General features: G+C 41.9%; 1 protein-coding gene across 1 annotated transcript in view; it reads right to left on the bottom strand.

The window, feature by feature from the left end:
* Positions 1 to 23,801, bottom strand: part of Bcl2 (BCL2 apoptosis regulator) — a 164,463-nt gene that overhangs the window by 118,699 nt on the left and 21,963 nt on the right. The window lies entirely within an intron of this gene.

Below are 23,801 nucleotides of genomic sequence, written 5' to 3'. Positions count from 1 at the left end.
CTTGTGAGTGCAGGCAAGAAACATGAACAAGGAGACGGACACCGGTAATGACCCTCAGACTTCTCTTTCTGGTAGGGGCCATGGGATCACCCAGATGAATTCAAGCTATAGTTGCTAAAAATAGCCACAAAGGCTGGGGGCACAGCTGTCCACGCCTGTAATCCCAGGCGCTCAGAAGGCTGAGGCAGGAGGAAAGCTAAAAGCAGGAAAATCACAAGGACCAGGCCAGCCTGGGCCACTTAACCTTATCTTGTTAAAATAAATAATTAAATAAAAAGGGCTGGGGTGCAGCTCAGTGGTAAAGTGCCTCTAGGCTCAATCTCTAGTACCGCTATACAAGGAAATAATAAAAATAAAAAATAACCACAAGGATTTTCAGCTAAAGCTCAACACAAAGAAAAAAAATATCAAGAAGAAAATGGGCATTTTTATGGAAAAGACCATTTTTCCTATGTTAGTCAAATTGTAATTTCTCCAGAATCTGTAGACTTTTAGTAGATGGCGAAACACGTCAGAGTCTCGTGGACCTGTAATATTGTATCTCAGAAGATATCATGTAAGGTACCCTAACAAATCAAAACCTGATTCAGTTAATTTTAAATGCATTATTTTGAAAATAATTTCAGTTGAAATTAGATTTCAGCAATGTTTTTGGTAATCATCTGAAGAATATTACGTATCTTCTAACATTGGTAGCATCTCTACTGCTAATACACAGCTATATAGAAATTAGTTATCTAATTTACTAGAAACCAGATATAATTTCCTAGTGCTTTGAAGGATTAGAGGGAGAAATGCACAAATAGGCTTCCATCTTTGAAACACACACATACACACACACACACACACACACACACGGATCCAATTGTAAGAATTCATCTTTTTTTTTACTTCAGAGTGCTCATTATATTCAACTCACTCAAAATAAGAGAGAGAACAAATTAAACTATAAGCTGGGATAGCTATTTCATCTATCATTTTCACTAATATAAAAAGGGCTGATCACTATTCATATTGCTGGTAGAACTGTAAAATGTTAACCTCTGTTGAGGGCAATTTGACAGAATCAATCAAAATGACGAACGTACTCACTTTCAGTGGCAGCATTCCGTTCCTAGGATCTTTTCCCTAGATATATACAAAATAATGTGATACAAAGCTATTCACTACATCATTGTTTGTCCTGGCAAAAACTGGAAACAGCGAAATGTCTATCAGTAAGGGACTAGTTACAATTCACTGAGCAGTAATCAGTGTGGTCTTACCAAAAAAAAAGGGGATGCTCTCATCCTATTGATATGTGCTGAATTCCAACATGTATTTAAACAATATATGCAAAACAACATGTATGTTTAGCCACACTGCAAAGAAGAGGGAAAAGTATATATAAACATCCATACATATATACCTATGCATGTACATATGTGTATACAAAAGTACAAACATATGCACACACAAGACCCTAACAATACAGATTCTGGGAAAGGAAACAAGGTGTCTGAGGATAATAGAAAGAAGACTCCACTACATACCTTTTAGAATTTTTTGAATTTCAAGCCCTGCAAACATGTTACTTATTAAAAAGTAAATTAATATAGACCAACAAATGTGACTAATAAATTGTGCATTGGTAAGCAGTAAATTCATACTCATATATATTACTTTTTAACAAGAACTTAAAGGACTATATTTTTTAAGCCTCAAAACATGTAGGCCAAGTTTTTTTTTTTTCAAGTCATATGATTAGGGCTATGAAGAATCAAAGTGAACCTCTCTTCCTCTTTCCCAATTTATTGGAGTTCTTATAAAATAATAAATTAAATATAACAGTTTGGAGGAAAACCAATTAAAGTCACACAAATCATCATTAACCCCTTCTCCAGATGAATGACAAAGAGACACATGTCCAATTAACACAGAGTCACATTGTGTAAAGATCAGTTAGCAAAGGAAAGGAACAGATGGCAAACCAGAAAACTTGATCTGACACTGAAAACTTGAGGCAGCCGAAGGAAACTGTACCTGAATGGAAATGGCTCCAGGAGTGAGGACCAACTCGCCCACGCAGCTCCCTCCAGCTTCGGGAGCAGCGGGTCTGGCAACGTTGTCCCCACAAGGCAAAGCCATCCCAAAGCCATCCCGCTTTCTACATACGCAAACATGCTCACACCCACCAACCAACCTCCCTTGGACCACAGAAAGGTTTCCTGTCCCCAGGCAACGAATGACTCAGTTATTTCAAACCAATCTAGCATTTCAGTTCAACAAAAGGCACTGGACATCATCTTGGAGTCTGATGTAAGAAAAGCTGACCTGCAAGCTCATGCTTCAACAACCATGTCTTTTTCTTCCTCTGAAAGAGATTTAGAACAGGAGCCAGAGAAAGGGATAAAGATCACGGAGTGGATGAAACCCTCCTATGATCCACAGAGCAGGTACTGAGAGGGTCCTGCTTCCCGCACCCCCAGGCTCAAAATCAAACTAGAGAAAGCCGGGGCAGGCTCAGGGCCACTCCCTCTGTCTTCAAGTTCATCCCTCCCTCAGGCATCCTCTGTGGAAACAAGGAAGCCACAAGCCATGACAGTTCCACTGGCCAGACCCTCAGCAAGGAACCAGCAACTGACTCCACATGTTGGCGACTTCAGCATGGCTGGTGGATACTCCTTCTCCCTGTCCCCACTGACCCAAGCTGGGCAGGCAGCACATTGCAGACAGGATGCCTCCCAAGAGTCATGATGCAACAACCCTGAAAAAAGAGTCTGTTCAAGATCCAAAACCAGATCTGGTGTCTGCCAATTCAGATCAGAGGCGAAGGCACCTGCCATTAGAGAAGGCATGTTGAATTCACACGTATTTAACATCAGCACACACTTCACACGCTCTTGTTTTGTTTTTTGGTTTTTGTTTTACATACATAAAGTGTGTTAAAGGTACATTCTGTAGTGAATCGGATCAAAAAACCTTAGGGTAAACATCAGATACAGCTTTTGCTTTTTATGTGAAAAGCAGCAAAGAGCAAGTTTTTGTTTGTTTGATTTTTTTGGACTCAGAAAATTAACTACTCAGAGCCAAAAAGTAAAATAAAATAGAAGGCAGAAGAGGGCCAATCAGATTATCTTTAGCTTTTTAGATTTTTTTTTTTTGTTTTTCAGGTTTTATAAGTATAAATAATTAGTACAATCATAATCATTGGATTTGAATGCACACTTTAATTCATGATACTGTGTGTATGTGTGTTTTATGTGTGTTCACACACAGCAGATTTATGTATATATTTTATACAAAGCTGACAGTTTCCACTAAATTATTCGAGGTACTGGGATTCAAACTTAATTCCTTTCTCTATTTGAGACAGCAGGCTCCTCTGGATGGAGAATATTTTTAAATATAAAAACTAATTATCCTATCTCACTGCCTATAAATTCAATTTCTATTTCTAAGGCTTGCTTCTGTTGTGCATCTCCCGGTAGCCTCTTTGCATCATGGCTTGTTTATAACCTCATCTAAAAGCACAAGAAAAAAACTGGAATCAAATAAAATAAGCTTCCCAACCTTTTAGGAGGTTTTGGAAGCACAGCAACATTTCCATAATGATATATGCTATATATAAAAAATCAAGTCCGCTTGTTTTAAAAGGTAGTTCTTACATTAAAAATTTTATATGGAAAAAATGTAGGAAGTATAAGGTGCACGGACAGGTGAAGAGTGAGCTAATGCCAGAGTCAGAAAGCTTTCTCTTGGTTAGACTTTCCAGCAAAACCAATTACCCCATGCACATGAAATTGCATCATGCAAACATTTTCAGATCAAAGTCTAGCCTCTGCCTGGTGTCAGCCTACTGAGAACTTCCAAGGCCATTCTGGAAGGAGTCTGAGGGTAGGGGTATGAAATGCACTGCAACCGTTAGTTCCTCCCTTCTAAACTCTGCTGACTCCTTTCAAAGAGAGTCCTTCACAAATGTTTCAAGGAAAGCCAATTAGCAACCACAATTTATGCTTACCAGATGGGGTGGTGAAGGTCAAAGGCAAACCAAAGTAAACTGACCATGATAAATACTTGCAAACCATACATCTGAGAAGAGGCTAATATCCAAAATATATAAGGAATCCAAACAACCCAATAGCAAGACAAGAAATAACCCAATTAAAAAATAGGCAACAGATCGAAACAGATGTTTTCCAAAAGAAGAGATATGAATGGCCAACAGACATGTGAAAAAATGTTCAACATCTCAGGGAAACGTAAATTAAAACCATAATGAGACATCACTTCACACATTAGGATGGCTATTATTAAAAAAAAAAGATGAACAATAACAAGTATTGGCATGGATTTAGTGAAAATGAAACTTTTGTACACTGTTGGTAGAAATATAAACTAGTACCATCCATCCTGAAAAATAACACGGAGGTTCCTCAAAAATGTAAAAGAGAATTACCACATGACCCAGCAATCCCACTTTGGGGCATTTATCCCAAGAAATTGAAATTCATATGTCAAAGAGATATCTGTGCTTTCATGTTTAATTCAGCCAATAACTGAGATATGGAAGCAACCTAAGTGTATAGGGGAAAATGGAAAATAAAATGTGATATATATACTGTGACATATATATATATACATAATGGAATACTTGCTACACAACTTTGGAAATAGGGAAATTTTGTCATTCATTGTCATTTGTCAACATGGATGGAACTAAAAGACATGATGGCAAGTGAAATAAGCCAGACATATAAAGACAGATGTTACATAATTTCACATATATGTGTGAGGTGACCTCATAGAAACAGAGACTAGAAGGGTGGCTACCAGAGGCAGTGGGGCTGGGGGATGGATAGGCAACAGGAAGATTTGATCAAAGAGAACTAAATCTCAGGATAGAGGAGTAAGTTTAGTAACCTATTATTCTGCACAGTGACCACAGTTAATGCATATTTCAAAATTACAGAAAGGATAAATTTTTAGTATTCTCATTGCCAAAAAAAAAAAAAAAAGTTGGTGAAATGATGGATATTTTAATTAGCTTGATCCAATTTTCTATAATGTAGAGTGATCAAAAAATCATACCATATGCTATAAATATGCACAATTATTATTTGTTAATAAAAATGAGTTGAATTATAAATAAAAATTAAAATAGCCTAAGGAACCCTCAGTGCCTTTTGACTCTCTCAGTATCAGTTATATGAACCTCTCTGAAGAAAATCCCTCATCTGAGATCTGTTCTTGGGCTGCTAGCTCAGCTGCCGATTGGCTGTGCCACTGTGGCAGTCTCTCTGAACGCTTTAGACATTATTTTACTTACGAAATGAGGTAGCACTGAACAAGGTAACTCCAAGGTTCTTTCAGGCTGCAACTATCCAAGGTTCAGGGTCAACCCCTGTGGCTAAGCCCCACCCTTGCCAGACCCCGCCCCCGAGCCTGGCCCCGCCCCCAAGCTGTGCCCCTGGCTCATCTCTGTTAAGACTGTCTGCACCATTTTCTGCACATAGCATGACGACATGAGAACTTTTTCGTCAAGATGCTTCCTGTCTCTTTGTTTTGTAAGCATCACAGGGAAAATGAATAGTAAAGACATTAAAAAAAAAAAAAAAAAAAAGCTGAACTAAGACGACTGAGGTCGGATTCCTCAAAAAGGAAGAGTTTCCTGCTTTAGGAAATTCAGGCTTCCTTTTCAAACAAGGAATCTAGGAAGCCATTTTTACATCCCGCTTCCTCAATCCTCGTTCTTGAGTGTTTGATTCTTATTTCTCAATTCCCTGGAGATTAAGAAGGAAGGGAAGATATTTTTCCTATCTACCCTCTGATTTGGATCACTCCAACACACAGTTTCAGAAGCTGATTTCTAAGTCTTCTGGTAAACACTTTTTAGGCCCATCCACCATGGGAGTTGGCCTTTAAATGACACTTTTCCCCCACTGAACATGCACAAAGGTCGCTGTTTGAACTTGTCCTGCCCTTATTCCTGAAGCCAGTAGAACCACAGGGCAACACAGTTTTCTTCTACTCCTTTTTTTTTTTTTTTTTTTGCAAGTACTGGGATTGCACCCAGGGGTGCTCTACCAATCAGCTATATCCCCAGCCCTTTTAATAATAATAATAATAATAATTTTTATTATTATTATTATTTTGAGACAGGGTCTCACTCGTAGCACAGTCTGACCTGGAACTTGTCATCCTCTTGCCTCAGCCTCCCCAGCAGCTGGGATTACAGGTGTACCCACTGGGCTTGGTTCCAACTGTCACTTATGAGCCAAAGACACTGAAGCTGGAGGCTGCAGTGGGATTTCTGCCTCCAACCCCACCTTCCTCCAGAGGAAGAAATTTTCAGGCACTTGGCTGAATCTAGGTATTTGTAATTCACAAATGTAATTTTTTTAAATAGAAAAATCTCAGTCCCACTATACCCATGTTGCACAGAACAACACTGCTATTACTATGTTCAACACACCAAGGACAGAATTAGATTTCACCTTCATGATTTTGGGTGTGGCCCCAGAGGAAGTACTTATTGGCCACTTGTAGCTCTGGCATCCTTTTATAGAGAGAAATTGGAAAATAAGTTTTGGTCACCAAGATTTGTGTGAGCTGAAGACCACAGAGCTACTGAGGCCATGCTAAACAAGCTTAGGTGACCTTGAAACACATGTAGCGATAACATTGCACCCAGCCGTGGCAAAATACGAAGGGGCTCTACCCTAACTGTGCTCCTTGGCACCCCTAAGCCCATCAGTGAGCACATGGTAGAGAACTTGGAATGTGTGCTTCCATTCTGGTGCCAAGCTCTGTGTACCCATGATCCTTTTCTTAAGCACATTTTAAGAGTGGCCCTGAGTTTCACAACTCAATGAGCTTCATTGTCAAAAAATACAAGCCTTGCCTAAGTAGTTTCATATGTAAACTGCCTGGCTTCAGAGGGGTGTGCGTACTGCATTGTGTGCAGTTTTCTTTCTTTATTGTTTGCAGTTTCCAGTTTAGGATTTATCCAATTATCTATCAATTGTCTGGAAGGCCAGGCATGGGGGATTCCAGTTACAGGAAATGCTTCTGCCATCTCAGGGCCCGCAGGCACAAAGCAAAGCCTGGGCGACGGCAACAGACCCAACGGGGTGCTGGCTGTTGGAAGGGTAACTTACTTTCCAAGGGGGGCCGCCTGGCAAAATAACCTGAGTGTGAAGTTTAACTACAAAACTGCTTCTAACCACTTTGCATGAATCTGTTATTTATTACAGGAAGGGGAGTAAAAACTGGGGGTGTGAAGGGGGGTTGAAACCTGCTTGAGATGTCAGTCAACATCTGCTCTTGTTAAGGGTGTGGGGCACAGACCAAGGATTGCCCTTTTAGGTGATGTAGTTGGCTGTGGGGCAGACAGACAGACTTCTGAGGGAGTCTGAGGCCAGCCTGGCACCTCTGCAGCTTACCCAGGGGGCCTGGTTCTCACTGAGAAACCCAGAGACCTCAGTCTCCACTTGATTCCGGTTATGGACAGCAATCTCTTAAAAGTCCAAGTCTGGTCATTCCCCTTCCCTGCTGCAAACTGTCTCCTGGCTCCCATGGCACTCAAAACAAAGTCCTAAATTCCTGCAAGAGTCATCAGCCCTTGCTGTGTTCTCTAGGGGGACAGAACCACCCCCAAGGACATTGTGGACATCCATGCAGTGGCATTAGAGGGTGGGGCCCATGCAGGTTGGACAACCTGAAATGCACACATGGTCCAGCACAATCCAGAAATGGCCTACGTCCCTGACTTTCCAGCCTCCCCTGAATATGGCTCTGGTGACAAACCTAACACCAATTCACATGTCAGGGTTTTTCTCCTCGATTTCCATAAACACTGAATTTCTAGGAATGCAATACAGAATGATATATTTTGCTTTGTTTAGAACTTTACTAAGCAGTCAACATTTCAGAAACATCACACCACTAGATGGAACAGCAATTATGTCATCTGAGTCACCAATGTAACACATCTGCAGCCCTCTGTATTTATAGCTGCCACGTTTGCAGTGATCCTCCATGCGGGTACAAGACGTGACCACACTGCTATTTTCTCCGGTATAGGCATGCCGACACTGAGGTGTTGAAATGCTTCTTATTTTATTACAAATTTCTTCTCTTTGGTACTTCCTTTCATATTACAGTTAAGAAATCACATTGACGGTAGGTAATTATGTGAGCAGGAGGTCATCGTTTCTACAAATTTCACTGCAAGAATAAAAGGAGTGTTACCAAATATCAAAGTAAGGTGTGGGTCTGGCCAGGGCTCCCTCCCCCCCTCTCATTTCCTATCACTTTCCCTCACTCTGTGACACTTTGTTGTCCCTTTCCTCATGCTCAGCTCCTGCTCCAGGGCCTTCTACTTGCCATCTGTCTGGAAAGTGCATCTTTCAGATATCTTATTTTCCCTTCCAACCTGGTCCTCCTTCTTCTTTCTATAGAATGTATCATCATCCTACATTAAATTTTATAGTTATTTATTGGCTTTCTCGACTACTAGAATGCTGCTCCATGAGACCAAGAATTTGGTCTTTTCCCCCAGCACCAGGGACAGGGTCTGACATATAAAAGGCACTTAACACACGACAAATCAAGGTGGAAACGAACAAACAAGCTGGGTCCTACCACGGGGCCCAGCTTCCCTGGGAACCAGCACATTCATTCCACTGCCACCTTGTGAGCACTGTGACAGAATGGGCTCTTCCCTCTTCTGTGTTCCCATGCCCCACCCTCTGCTAGGGAGCAGTACAGTAAAAGTGGGAGCCCAGGGAAGAGCAGGGGGTGAATTTTTCTTAACATAACTGTGTTGTGAGGACCAGCTCTGTGTGTGTGCACTCTGACCGAGGTGCTGCCTCTAGACCTGGGGACCCCTGTTTGTCCTCTCTGCACATTGGTCAGAACTACACTGGAGAAAAAGAGGCTGGATTCTGAAAGGCAGAGCTTCCTCCCCAACTAACCAACTTCTTAAGACCATACCTAATCAATATCACTCAAAACCAGATAATTTTGAGGTCACTAAATAGTAGCTGCTGATGGCAAAAGTATGTCTTTCCTTATTATTTTCTGGGGTTTGTTTCTTGTCATGCCACTGTCCCCACATGCTACCTTGAAATGAATTCTGTTTAGAAATCACCTGGAAGAAATGCTATTAAAAGTGAAATCCTGATAGGTACTTTTGATCTTAATAAATGGACTCTAAAAGGCCACGTATAGCCAAGACACACTGGAGGAAAAGAAAATGAGGTGAAGAACTTTCTCTACTGGACATTGGCAGAGATGCTCTCCTTTGGTCAAACTTGGATCAGTGTCTGTGAGTTCTCTTTCTGACTAGTCCCTGACCTTTGGCTTCCTTTGCTATACTTGTGGAATCCAGTTAGATGGAGAATTCTACTAAGTCAATTTAGTGACAACCCCTACCCTTAGTATCTGTCCTTCAGCAACAATTCTGTTTAGTCTAACAAGAGCCCTGATGCTCCTCTTGGTGATTTCCCATCCACTGATGCCACCTGCTCCTTAGCAATACACCCTCACTTGTCCTTACTGTAGCCAAGATGGAGCCCAATATCTCTCCTACTCCAAGATTCCATCGCAGCTGTCTCTATACACATTGCAATCAATGGTCCCCCTTGATTGAAATGTTCCTCACCATTTTTAACTAGTATCATAAGTAATTTTTTCTTTAACAATATTGAGACATTATAAAGCCATTAAGACAGTGTGGTATGGGGACAAATACAGGCAAACTGACAAAATAGAACAGAGAGCCCCCAAACAGACTCATACATACACAGGCACTTAATCTTTAAAAAACATGACAGAAAATGAGAAAAAAAGATATTCCCCCCTTCCCTCCAAAGTGTGGCTGAGTCGACTGGGTGTCCCTGTAGAAGAAAGGAACACTTGGTCACTCCCCCAGCTGGAAGCACTCACATAACTCAACTCCAGATGCTTATATAGATATAAACATGAAAGGCAATGATACAACTTTCAGAAGTTAACATAAGAGAAAATCTTCATGACCTTGGGGTAGGAAACATTTCCAAACAAGACACAACAAGCACTAACCAAAAGAGTGATAAATCAGACTACATTAAAATTAGGAAATCTTCTTCATCATAAGATTCTCTTAAGAGACTAAAAAGGCAAGTCACAGAGGGAGAGAAGATATTTGCAGCACATATAACTAACGCAGAATTCACAGCCAGAAGCTGTGAAGAACTCCTAGAAATCCATAAAGAAAAAGACAGCACCATTCAAAAATGGGCAAGGACATGTCATAAAAGAGACAACCCATAAACATAGGAAAAGATTATTAGTATCAGTAATCAGTAATCAGGGAAATGCAAATTAAAACCATATGTGATACTACTAAGAAAACACAGAATGGCTAAAATTAAAGGGACTAAGAATTCTAAATCTGGAGAATATGCAAAACAACAGGAACTCTCATATGCTGCGGTGAGAGTATAAGTTGACACAATACAAACGATTTGGCATAACATTTACAACAGTTTCACTACTTGTTATATAACCAAAAGAAATGAATGTCTTAGACACCCAAGGAAAGGTACAATAATGTTCTCACCAGCATTATATTCGAGGGCTAAAACAAGAGAATGGATTAACACAGTGGGTGAAGTTTTATAGCAGAATTCAACAAGGAAAAGGAAAAATATTTGACTTCACTAATTTCAGATGCTTAACTATGAACAAAAGAAACCAAACAAAATATGCATAATCTCATACATATAAAGTTAAATCATAAAAACAACTAGGGATACATGCTTAGGGTGCAATAGGATAAAGAAAAGCAAAGAACTGACTACCATAAAATGTTTTCCTTTGGCAAGAGGCATGGGACTGATTATCAAGGGACCTGTGGATGATTTCTGAGGAGCAGGAAATGCTGTTTCTTATGCCTAGATAATGGCTACACGGTTTTGATCCAGTAGGATGATTACTTATTATTTATAATTTTATTATATATTTATTATACTTCAAATTTTAAAAAATAGTGAAAGAAATTCATAAATCTAAAAGGTAGACTATCCACACTGAGCTGAAATGAGGTCACAGGCTTTGGAGTAAGACACACCTGGGTAACAACCCTGGCTCTGCCACCTACGGACTGTATGATCTTGAATAAGTTATTTGAATTCTTGAAGGCTTGGTTTCCATATCTATTAAATGAAGTAATAATAACTACTGTCAGGATTATAGAATGGATTAAGGTTCTGGATACAAAGCACTTAGTAGACCATTCTGAATACTACAAGTGCTCAAGAAATGGTAGCATTTTAAAACAATTTTTTTTCTGATAGGGGCTTAATATCTAAAGAATGTAAATATGCCTGCACTCACCAACAACAAAACAGACACATGAATATAAATTTAAAAATTTGAATAAATATTTCTCTAAAAAAGATTTAATAATAGTCAATAGGCACAGCAAAAGATGCTCAGCATCACTAATCACTAGGGAAATGCAAATCAAAATCAAAATCAGGTACCTCTTCTCACTCATGAGGATAGCTATAACCAAAAAACAGAAAATAACAAAGGTTGGTAAGGAAATAGAGAAACAATCCCTATGCACTGCTGGTGGTAGTGTAAAATGGCACAGCAGCTGTGGAAAACAGCATGGAGGTTCCTCAAAAAGTCAAAAATAGCATTACCAGATGATCCAGAACTTCCACTGCTGGGTATATAACCAAAAGATCGAAAGCAGGGACTCAGCAGATTTTAGATTTTGTACACAATTTGTAGAAACATTCATGATAACAAACAGATGGAAGCAACTCATATGTCCATGGACAAACTACTTGTGGTATGTAGAATAACAGAATATCATTAACCTCAAAAAGGAAGGGAATTGTGACATGGGCCACAACACAGATGAACCCTGAAGACAAGCTGAGTGAAGCAGGCCAAAGTGCGATCCACTTATACGAGGTACCTAGAGAAGTCAAGTTCATGTAGACAGAAAACAAGGGTAGTTGCCAGAAACTAGAGGCACCGGGAATGGGGAGTTAGTGTTGAATTGTTTAATGGGTTCTAAGTTTCTGTCCGGGAATATGAAAAAATCTGCTGGGGGCGGGTGGTGGTAATGGCTGCAGAACATGTGAATGTACTTAACGCCACTGAACTATACTCATAACGTGGTTACAACGGTAAATTTTATGATACATATTTTACCACAATTTAAAAAATACTTCTCAAAAGGATAGCAATTGTTATTGTATGCATCTTCACAAACCAGAGAAGTTCATTATACCATGTTCAGAATAGAGAGAAAACAACATGTCCACTGTAGAGTGAGAAGTTTGGCTATGGGTAGTTATCATTACACTGTTCATATCATACATTCCAATACCTCTTTACCAACTTCCCTAAGTTATTTCGTCTTTCAACATAAACATCGACAGGAACTTCTTATGGTAAAGACTAGGCAAATAATTAGTCCACAGTAGTAACTAATATCTGCAAACTAATATTATCATACTAAGTGTTCTATAAGTAGTTTGACTGTAGCCTATAGCTTGTTAGCTCAGGTGAGCTTACTGCTGGTTGGGTAAATTAAAGATTGATAGTTGCTTAAAAGGATGTTAATATTATCTGACTCAATAACTCACTTCAGTCAGGGATGTCATCTCAAGTTCTTGATATTCATAATTAAGAAAGTTAAGCTACAGGTCACCCTTTGATGATGCTTAAGTTGCAATATTGATTATCTTCAAATTGCAATTTCAACTCACGATACGCAGCTAGTAGTTATTGCTCTCATTTGCCAAAGGATCAGAAGTTACCCTGAAAATTTATCAGAACTGATTTCCCGTTTCAAAAACCCATATTTGTGTGCAATAAATATAGTGGCCTTGAATATGATCTGCCCAAACACCCATGGTAGCCTGCGGCTTAAGCAATAAAGAAAACTGACTTCATTAATTTTTCTTTCTTCCTTCCTGAATGGAGATCTGATTTGTTAAGTCTGTCGATGAAATAGAAATCTTGTTTGCAAGGTTGGCTTTAACAAATATACATCAATGTCACAAATGTCATTAAAGATTTTACTTGCTTGAACTACAAGCATCAGCATTAGGAACCTTCTGTAATCTACCCATGACTTCTATGTAAAGAATTGAATCTTTGTAATCCTCTACAGTGAGATCATGAATGTCAAACACAGGCCCCGGCTCATGGAAAATGCTGAATACGTGGTATAAAATATATATAATAATAGCATGGGTTAAATGTGCATGGTCTGCATGAGCTGAATTTATTATGCCATTTTAACTGAACAGATTTTAGAACATTCAGTGATTCCATTCCATTTTGTAAATTACCGAGCAGCACCAATTCAAAAATTCTTCTGAAACTCAATTCCCAGGCATTTGGCTTTTGTTCCTGGGATTTCCACTGCTTTAGAGAATCCAGCTTTAAAGGCTCCTTTCTGAGAAATCCTGTCGGTTCTGAGAAGTACTTTTATTGAATGCTCCATTTAACTTCATTTTGCAATTAATTAAACTTTCAAGACATATTTCCCCTCTCCTTTTTCTTCTTTTAAAAAAAAAATCTAGTTATTTTTTCTTGCCTTTTGGGTAAATTAGGAGCGGAAAACTACTCCCACTAGGAACTAAAGGCAATAAATATGGCAACAAAGTACCAAATGCCAAAAGGAATGTCATTTGCAGAGTCCTAAAAAGCCCATCTTTCAGAATTAAAGGCATTCCAGGTCACCTCTGAGGGTCTTTGGTCCTTTGCTATAAAATGATCACTTTTTGATCTCAGTAAAATTCAACCAATAATAAAGTTTTCAGAGTTTTCAATCTTCCTTGACAAAATCATTTAACTTTTTCTCCAGTCTGGGAGATAGACTCATTCCTGCCCATGAAACTCTTTATCAGTCTGGTAATAAAACAAATCGCCACTTTAGCTGCTTATTTTCTTAAGCTAAAAATGTTGCGTGGTTAGCTGAGTACAAACGTACTGTATCTGTCCTTCTTTTAAGTTTTAAACAAATAACCACTTAACATAATCAGCCAGGAATAATCCTCTGCCGATGAGACGTGATTTCCAGCCCCGAATCGCCGTGAAGAGACTGGTCCTAACTCCAAATCACTTTCTGCTCTGCGGTGAAAAACTGGTTAAATAACTTTCCCAGCCCCGTGCACCACTGCAGAATTTTTAGTTCAACTGTATTCCTTAGAAGTCACAGGGCACCTTTGGTAATGGAAAAAACTGTAAGGCTTAGTTCGGAGGAAGCAAAAACCCATTCAAATGTGAGAATAAACTATTCCCAGAGGATTCTTTATACTTCCTAGTTTTAGGTAGATCAAGAGCACTTTTAAATACACTTGGCATTTGCTTTCTATTCCAATGGAAAGTCTGATCTCAGGCTCCACAGTGACAGCACAGAAGCCTCTGGGCAAGCAGAACCCAGCTTTTGTCATCCTCACTGCACAGAGTAACCCAAGGGACACCCGTGTCCCACCCAGCGCTCTTATGAATGTGTCGACAGCAGTCTTGGCCTGGGAACGTTACAGACATTCTGATTAAACTGGTCTGAGACGTGGCTGGGTCATGGGGATTTGTAGCCATTGCCTGGTTGGGTCTAATGGAGACCCTCTGAGGCTGAAGAATGAGGACAGACACAATCATCCACCCTTTCCTCGGGCTCCTGGGGTCCCCAGGGTAAGTTTCACACCCTGACACTCCCAAGATCTGATTCACCAAATGTGGACAGACTCTTCCTACCGATCAGGACAAGGTGGGCTTTGGCTGGCTGTGCCCTGGGCTCATCTGCCTCCATGTGAGGGAGGGCTCAGGATGCAGGCAGCCCGTATGCTTCTGCAGCAGCTACTAAAGTGCCCCCAGGGCTCGACTCGGAACTTAAAACAAATTCTTTATTTTGAAGTTTTACATCAAAATAAATAAATACATGGTCCCTTCAAATCCAGAGCTCAAGCGCATAAAGTTTCAGAGAGGGAAGCTCTGGCCATGGGAACATTACTGTTGGAATGGGAACATTTTAAAATGGCATGAGGAGTGCATTTTTGGTTGCAGTGAATCGGTGGGAGCTGTTGAATTTTACTCAAAACCACTCTCCCCCCAAGGCCCAGGTCAGGCTCCTAGAGCTCTGGCTCTAGAGGATGGGAATCCTGGAAGGCCACAGGGCCTGGCTCCCACCAGCCTGCCCTCCAGCTAGTATAGATGCCAAGAAAAAAAGGGAAAGGGGGAGTGGGGCCTGGAAGGCTTGTTGCTGGCAGTGGAAAGGGAGCATGCCCAGGAGGGAAACGGAGCAGGCCTAGGAGCAGAGGGACCGCTGCCCATGGCCGCTCACCTGCAGCTGCATGAGAGATAGGGAGCTGGAACAAGCACTCTGTTTAAGTGGAAAAATCAAGATCACTGGGGGAACTTTTCACTCTTGAAACAATTTGCGCGTACTCAGCTCTCCAGCAGGTAATGGGGGTGGGTGGGTCCTGGAGACCAGCCCTGGAGATGGGCTGGGTGGGATGAGGAATGGCAGGGGTGGGGGGCTGTCCTTGCTGCTCCTCTCTCTGCTGACCTCTGGCACTGCACTGCAGGGGATGGAAGCATTCTCCTCCTGTCTCCCCAGGGGTGTGCGGCCTTCACGGAGCTGTATCTGGGGAAGAGGGCAGCTGCAGATTGCAACCTGCCCAGTTTCTCGAGAAAGGGGAACATATGCAAATACAAGATGGGTAATTACTGGTAAGGTACTGGATGGGAGATGTGTTCTAGAGGCTTGTGTGGGCCACAAATTGAACATATGTCAGCCACATGGCAAGGCTCTTACACAAGAATGGGAATCCTGAGTCTGGGTTTCACAAACAGACCCATCTGCTCTCATCTCAGAGCGTGCCCAGGAGGAGATTGTTGTGTGAAGGTGGTGCAAGTTTCCACGCGGGGCATATGTGTTTGGAGGGGGTATGCTCTGTATCTGGGCATGGGTGTGGAAGGTGCTAGAAGTGTATCTCCCTCGACTTGATTTAGCGAGCATGTCTTTGAGTTCCAGACTTCTACTGGCAACTGTAATTTGATAGCATACCAACTATTTGATGATAACAAAGGAGCAGGGTGCAGTAGTGCCCAGCCCCCTGACTCCAAGCAGGGCGTTCTTCCTCTGCTTTGGCACCAGCAGCCTGTCAGGTTTCAATGGCCTGGCTTCTCCTGGACCTACCTGGACTGTGTCCTACTCTTGTGTGCATGAAAATGTCACCTGAGGAGCTTTGACCATGTGACAGCTGTTTGGAAACAGACTGCCTAACACATTCGCAAATGCAGGAAACCTGTAAGAATAAAACCTGCCCGACAGCCCACAGCCTGCTGCTTATTTATAAAAATGCAAGCACAACCTAAAAGCAATGTCTTAATGTTCCCTATTCTATTCTCAAAGTTGCTGTAATTATTTAGGAAATAATTTCATTTTATCAACAACAAATTGAATATCTTTACACTGTTCAGGGGAGGATCAAGACATACATGAATAATTATGATACAAACTTATTGTGCTTTACAGAAACCCAAAAAGATCATAGACGAAGACCAAGCTAATGTTGATTGAAGGGGACTCAGGAGGGTTCAGTGAAGAAGCTGAATGCAGTTGGAATGTGAGATTGAGGCTGGGTGGGGGTGGCATGGGAAGCTGCAAGTAGAGAGGACAGAGCATTAGAAGCAGGGAAGCTGGAAGGCAGAGCGCCATCTCTGAAGGCCATTGCAGAAGGTCCCTGCAGGCTAGAGTAGGGATGTGGAGTATTACAGGGGAGGGACTGAATGGCAGAAGGGAGGAGGAAGAAGGAGTGGGATGCTGGGAAGAGAGTCAGCACTTCCAGGTGGTGCCAGCTTGCTACCTCATTATATCCTCATGACACCCTCATGACACTCATGACATAGGCCTGGGCTTCCTGACTGCCTTCTCAACATGAAGACCCATCCAAAAGACACGCCGAGGGCTGGGGATATGGCTCAGTTGGTAGAGTGTTGCCTTGCATGCACAAGGCCCTGGATTTGACCCCCCGCAACACACACACACACACACACACACACACACACAGGTATGCCAAACAACTCAGGTCTCTCCTGCAGGTTCCTGAGGCCACTGAGGAAAAGATGACTGCAATCTACATCGTCCCTTGCAATACATCCCGTAGATCTCTCTCCCTCTCTATCTTCCTTTTCTCTCATTAGCTCCAGGACACCATTTCTTACTCCAAATGACTTACTGCTTTTCTGGTCTCCCCATCAGTCGCCTCAATTAGCGAGACTAAAGATCTTCTTCAGGAGCCAACCTCCTTTTAGAAAGTACTAGAATTCTTCATGGTCCTAATTTTATACCCTGGCTGGGTCATATGCTAAGAAGGAAAGTGAAGCAAAGAGTAATTACATGTTTCCCATGGTCTCCAACAGAGATGTTTTAAGACACTTTGGCATTGATGAAGAGGATAGATGGTCTAGGAACAGGTGCTCCAAGGAAAGAGACCAATTTATGACATGTTGGAAAATGGAAAACTCCACAGATGGAGAAGAGATCAGCAGCTGCCAGGGGCTAAGTGTGGGCCAGGGTCTGAGCAGGAAGGGGCAGTAGGAGGGAATTTTTTAGAGGTGAGGGTTCTGTCCTGATTATGATGGTGGTGATTTATTTATACTTCTCTTAAAACTCACAAACTATACCCCAAAATGAAGATTTACTGTATGTAAATTTGAGAATACATTTATAAAAATGAAGGGGAAGCCAGCTTGACTATAGAATAGTCAAGAAGTCATGAAAGGCTCAGCGCAGTAGCAGAATAAACAGTCATAGTAAGAATCAAAATCCAGGTGAGACCGATTTCACAAGTGGGATTCAGGCAGATGGCAAAGAGAGGACCTCACAAACCATGCGGGAAAGCTCTGTCTCACAGCGAGAAAACAGAGTTGGAACTGTTCTCAGTGTTCCGAACTTTGTCTGGGTGGACGGTGATATCGTTAGCCAGACAGAACAGACGCAGAAAAGCAGGCCCGAGAAGGAAGTTGATGAGTTCACTTTTGGATATTTTGAATTTGGAACATTCATGTCACCAAGATTTCTTTTTTTAGTTTTCAGGAATTTGAAAACAAAATTGTTGGGTGTTGGCACTGAATGCAGTTATCTTTCCACAAATATGGTTTCTCTGCAGCTTAAATACAAAAGAACTTGTGACAATGGATTCTGACATGAGGATGGCTCATTAGATTATTCTGAGTAGTTTTTGTTTTGTGACCAACAGTTGTTCAAAATCACATAGAGGGAATGATAGTTATCCAATAAAGATTTTAGGCACATTCTCCATTAATGCACTTGACATTCCTTCTACCTTATTTTCATGTATCTATACAAAAAACAAACAAAAAAAGGCTTTTTATTCCTTGTCAATAATAATGCAAACCAAACTGAAAAGCAGTTTTTGTTTTCATTCTTATGGATGCCAGATTATAATCTACTGCTATTTTGCTTTTGTTTTATACTGTGTGGTTAAGTAAATAAACAAGGGAAGATGGGCATTGCTATTAGCAAAAGTTTCCATTTTGCCTAGAGGATTGAAATTTAGGAGACTTTGTCAATATTTCAGAGAAATTGGAAAAATGACTTGATTTAGTAGTTGGGGACGGAAAAGGAGTAGCATTTTCAACACCCTTGGGGCCACTGGGATATGTAACCAATTTTATGAACCAGAACCTCAGAGTTGCAAACTACCAAGAAGGCATCATGTTCCTGGCAGTAAAGTTTAATCCCAGAATAACAAAATATAAAGCTAATAGCATTAAAAAGCAGTGCCTCTTGTTTATTCAAGAGCTGAGTAGGGTTTGTGGAAATATGGTGGGTCTTAGGAAGACACGGACACGTGCATACCCTTAGTCAGGGGGTCCTGTGTGGTACCCTGATGGAGTCACAGGCCCAGCCCAGTGCTTGGCACACAGAAACTCTCAATACATACTTGCTGAATGAATGAATGAAGCTAGGAGCGAAGTGAACAAATTGCTGCAAGTAAAAGATGCAAAGCCAAGCCTCTGTACCTCACTCACTCACTCATCCATTCACTCAGCAAGTGTCGCGAGCACTTGGTTTGGGATAGCGTTCTAGGCATGGTGGTGGATACGAGCACGCAGAAGACATGGCCCTGGCCCTCAACACTTTCATACCTAAGAGGAGAAGAAAGAAAAGTATGGTAAACATTCGAGTATCAAAGCAACATCAGCATGTGACCAAGCCCAGGGTGGTGTAAAAAGGTTGCAAAGGAGGTAAAGATTTAAAGGTCAGTGGGGTCACTCCCATACTATTCACCCAGGGGGTGAGATCAGATCGGAGACTTAAGGGAAGGAGAATTTTGGAAAATTTGGATGGAAGCAAAGCATATTGGGAAGTAAAAAATAGCAGGGAAAAGATCTTCAGGGCAGAGAGGACAGGGTGGATTCAAGCAAGAGCCATCCCACTGATGAGGAGCAGGGAGCCATGCTGGCCCCACCTCACCTGCGGAGCCGGTGCAGCAGGCTAAAAGAAATGAAGGCTGCCTTGCAGGAGAGGAGGACCATTTTTTTTTTTAAATCAGGGAAGAATTTAAATCTGATAAAAGCACAAGATAAACTGGAGTACAGAGAAACTGGGGCAGGTTAATGAAGTCTCAGATGCAAGCATTAAGGATGGGGACAGCAAGGCAGTGAGGAAGGAGCGGGTGCAGAGACATACCAAGAGCCACCCAGGGCCACAGGACTCCCAGCACAAGGAGCCAGGCAGGAACTGTAACCAAGCATCCCAGGCTCTGAGCCTGAGTGATCAGGGCAACGACAGTCACATGAAGAGAAACTGCTGAGTCTGAGAAAGGTTTGCAGAGATGATGATAAACTTACTCCTGAACTCAACATTTTGATTACATGTTTAACTTGAGTAGCCAATAAGAGATCCAGACAGTCAGACTCATCAGGAACTAGCACATAAGCAGAACTGGGACTTGTGGAAATACCTACTTAAGAATCAGCTGGCTATAAGGGATACTGAAGCAAGGGCGATGGAGAAGGTTACTGGCAACAGAGTCAGGAAAAAGGGCGAGAATGAATCAAGATGAACATTGGTCACAGACCTCCTGAACACAAAAATGGAAATGAAGACAAGTGGGGTGTCCACCTTTTTCATAACCAAAGAAAGTTCCGAAAGCTGGCTTTTAACTGGAGATAAAGAAAATACCTCCACAACTCATTCCTAATAAGGGCAATAGCTGTAATCCAGTGTGACAAAGTGAAGGATCAACTCCCCTGCAGAAATTTCACTTGAAAGAGATGGCAGGATGGAGCAAAGCGGGAGAAACGCAACCTGCTCTGCACAGATCTCCTTTCCTGAACCGAATTCATGCTTTGACGGGAAAAGGTAACCACTAAGGTAAAGTAAGCAATAAGTAATTCTATTGGGTAGGAGGCCACGGAAAGGAGTAACTTGTTCATTCAATCTGCAGTCACCACAGATACAAAAAAAAAAGAGGAGATACCAGCACCCTGCAAGAGCACAGCGTAGGAGGGCTACTCCCACCCTCATCCCACCAGGCTCTTTCCCAGGTCGCTATCAACACGCTTCAAAAGCCTCTGAGATGCAGATAAAGCCCTTCAGCACGTGCAGACTCCTCCACAGCACAGCCATCATCTCAGCACCAAACCTTCCCACCTTTGCATGGAACAAAAGCTCTCGACCTCTGCACTGGCACCCACAGCTGTTTTCCACGAACAGACTGAGCACCGCCAACCCCGTTGGCTCTTTGAAGGTACACCATCCTTTTCCTGTGGCCTAATTTAGCTGCAGATTGAGATGAGCAAAAGAGCAAAAATGGATAAGGCTTTCACAAGAGATACTTAGCAAGAGGAAGCTGCATTTTTTTTCCAGTGTCAAATTCTTGAGACTCTCATGCTTGATCTTCAGTCTTCTCTTATTTGTTGAAAGAATGTCTAAATTATTCCCAAGATGGACTATAATTTTGACTAAGGAAATTGAAGTTTGTGGTTATAAATAAATAAAACACTACATTTTTCAAAAGATTATTAGTCTTACCAAATATTCATTATACAGTACATATGGGAACATGATTAGTTGGATATAGACCCTCACAGATGGCCTTTTGCTCTTCAAAAGACCTTCATGAGCACCAGTCCTCATCAGGGATCAACTGGTCCATAGACCTGTTCTCGATCACTGAGGGAAAGTTAAACAAATAGAGCTCCCATTTGGGACTCTGCAATTTAAACAGAGAAGAATTAATCCAATCTGTGGAAGCAGGCAAGAGCACATTAAAGGGAACAGAGATAAAGTGAATTACCTTGAATTACTTGGTTCGGTTGGAACTATTCTTGTCACACTATCACACAAGCCCCTGGAGTACTCATAAGCATCCCCCCCCCTGGTTTTTTTCAATAAAATGGAAAATTTTGATGAAATAATGTTTTAAATGCATTCATTTCATTCTCGTAAAGACAGGTGGAGGGCAACATTATTGACGTGGGCATGACATCAAGCTATCTCTTCTTCCTGTTCTTAGAATCCTAATCATGGAAATGAATGCCTAGAAGATGGGTTAGGGAAATAAAGAATTCCATGGGAAAGAAGTTCAATTATAGTCTGAGAAGGATAGAAACCACCTGTGAGCAGTGCTGAGCTCACAGGAGAGCTTCAGAACAAGAAAAGGGGCCTGGCAATTGACCACAGGGGTGGCAATGAAGCAGGTGCAGATGAGGCTAGTGAGCCATTCAGTAGATGAACCAGGTGCTTCTGGTGGACATGTCTACAGAGCCACAGGAACCTATAAAACAGTTCACTGGCTTTCAGAAAAATACTGGAAAGACTCATCTCAATCCCCCACCACCAATCATGCCCCATCCTTAAAAAGACAGGTATGTTCAAGGTTATTACTCTAGGCACGAACTTGCCCGGGACCATCCTGTTTCACTCTGATATCCCAGTATAACAAATAATACCCCTTTGCATTCCCATAAGTATCCCAGCTTGAATGATAAATCTTATGGTTGTCCTAGATATGAAAGATTGGGGATCTGCTAGATGAAGGTGAATATTGAAACAGAATACTTTTGAAAGAGCTTTCCTTCTGCATTGTGCCATATGTTCATACACATTCCAGACTTTGTATACTTGCACTGACGTGTACAGTTTTAGGTTGGGAGTTGCATTTCGATAATACAGAACACTGCTTGCACACCAAAGGAAAAGGGTCAGAATGTAACACGTGCTCAGTACGTGGAGAGCAGATGAAATGGTCTTTGAAAGAAGGCAATGAAGGAACCATTTTTTAACCAGTATCTTGAATGAATGGTTCTCCAGCCATGAGAGTCAACACTAAGCAATGGCTTAGCAGTTCTCCTCAATTCTGTGGGTGAAACACTATTAGGGTGAGGGCAGGGACAGTTAGAAAAGGTTTTTTGCTGCAAAAAAAAAAAAAAATCTACTGAATAGAGCATCTTCATATACCCAAGATTAGGAAAGGGCTGATTCAGAAGAATTATTTGGGCTCAAAGCCTCCTGCAACTGCAAGCTGTGCTCTGAGCCGATCCCCTAGACCTCGTGCAGCACTCCTGTGAGGCAAGCCAGGGTCTCAGTGCCACGCCCCGTTCCCAGGACAGCGAGATGGAGAAATGAGAAAGCAAAGACACCTCCAGCCCGACTGCACTGCCCAGAATGAAATTCTCTGATCCACTGAACATTTTAAACCAAAACATACTCAAACCCTGAACATCAGCAGCGCCCGTACTTCTCTTTTTCGGGGTTGTGAAGAAAGGGTGGGGTGCTGCACAGAATAACAATATTCAGCATAGGAAAATCCCCCAAACACAGGACGACACCTGCTTTGTCTATTCTCCCAGCCAAGTTGAGTGATCACAAACCGTTCTTCAGGAAATATCCTCTGCAGGTGCACAGAGGCTGAAGGAGCAAGAACATGTGGGGGGGGGGGGGCGTGGGCCCGTGAATGTGGGCCACGGAGGTGCTACGACCCTGGAAGGAGGAACAACAGGCTGGAAGGAAAGGCGGCAGGGAGTCGGGAGTAGGTTCACGAGTGCTGAGGCAGAGAAGTTCACGGAGATGCCACAGCCAGCTTCCCTCCAGCACACGCCAACAACACAAGAGGGAACGGGAGCGAGGAGAAGCAGGCCACTCGAAAAGTCCCATTTCGAAATGGGAAGTAAGATTTCCAAATGGAAAATGCTTAATTAAATTATGTAAATTTATGGAAACACATCCTCGTCCTACTTCTGATCTTCTGCAGCTACCGATCACAAAACGGTTCACCTTTAGATCTTTTTTAAAGAACTAGCAGGCTACCTTCACTTCAGAGCTGTTCTCCACCCCCCCCCCTCAAATCTAGCCTCTCTCTCTCCCTGTGATGCAGAGCTTAGCGCTGGCAGAGCAGAAGCCTGTCATTCTTAAAACATGAAGAGAATAATTCAGCACCTATTTTTTTTGTGATCACAGAGAATGCAATTAATAGTTTGGCTGCCTTGGTATGTAGACCAAACCTTCTGCCACAGCGTTCTGCGGTGCTGTTGTCTGGGGCGGCTCTGCCAATCTTTTCATTCCAGCAGAAACCATGCCAGCCTTCCCAGAGCTAAGCAAAGTATAATGAGGCGGAAGAGGCGGCTGGCGCCTCAGTGAGGGAATGTGCTCTAGGATGGTTCTCTACCGAAGACAAAGCCACCCCAAGACCCAGGGGCCTTTGTCTTCCTGCACTTAGGGAAAGCAATTAAAATACAGGCTTAAAAAGGAAAAGTATTTAAATTCT

This window comes from Ictidomys tridecemlineatus, chromosome 13 (genome assembly GCF_052094955.1).
Source record: "Ictidomys tridecemlineatus isolate mIctTri1 chromosome 13, mIctTri1.hap1, whole genome shotgun sequence".
NCBI lineage: Eukaryota > Metazoa > Chordata > Mammalia > Rodentia > Sciuridae > Ictidomys > Ictidomys tridecemlineatus.
The sequence above is the reverse complement of the archived record's forward strand: the minus strand, read 5'-3'. Positions and strand labels throughout refer to the sequence as shown.